Source organism: Leptidea sinapis, chromosome 24 (assembly GCF_905404315.1).
Source record: "Leptidea sinapis chromosome 24, ilLepSina1.1, whole genome shotgun sequence".
Taxonomy (NCBI): Eukaryota; Metazoa; Arthropoda; class Insecta; order Lepidoptera; family Pieridae; genus Leptidea; species Leptidea sinapis.
In genome coordinates, this window is record NC_066288.1 from 1,641,350 (window position 1) to 1,641,697 (window position 348).

General features: G+C 31.9%; 1 protein-coding gene across 1 annotated transcript in view; it reads left to right on the plus strand.

Moving 5' to 3' along the window:
• The window catches only part of LOC126971543 (ATP-binding cassette sub-family C member 10), a 57,597-nt gene that overhangs the window by 55,516 nt on the left and 1,733 nt on the right, over positions 1-348 (plus strand). The window lies entirely within an intron of this gene.

Consider the following 348-nt stretch of genomic DNA (forward strand, 5'->3'; position numbering starts at 1 on the left):
CTGTACTCTCGAAATTGTCTCTTATTCATGGCAGGCCCCATAGTCTTATGATGCTGATCATATAATCTTCACCTGGATCGACCTCCTCAACACTACCATTTACATTATTTTTCTCTTTATTTCTGTACAGAGTCTATCTATTTTATCAATATTCTCCAAACACCAAACCACTTCGACTTTTGTATATATTGTATAATATAATAATAATGAGCGGTGACCGTTTTCTCATCACTCTTAAAATATTTAGTTTTTGCGAGTGTTTACGTATAATTTATCGTCTTTTGCATTTCACTTTTCGGTTTAACAAATGTTTATGTTTGTGTGACGAATGTTTATTTTTTTTTTCAG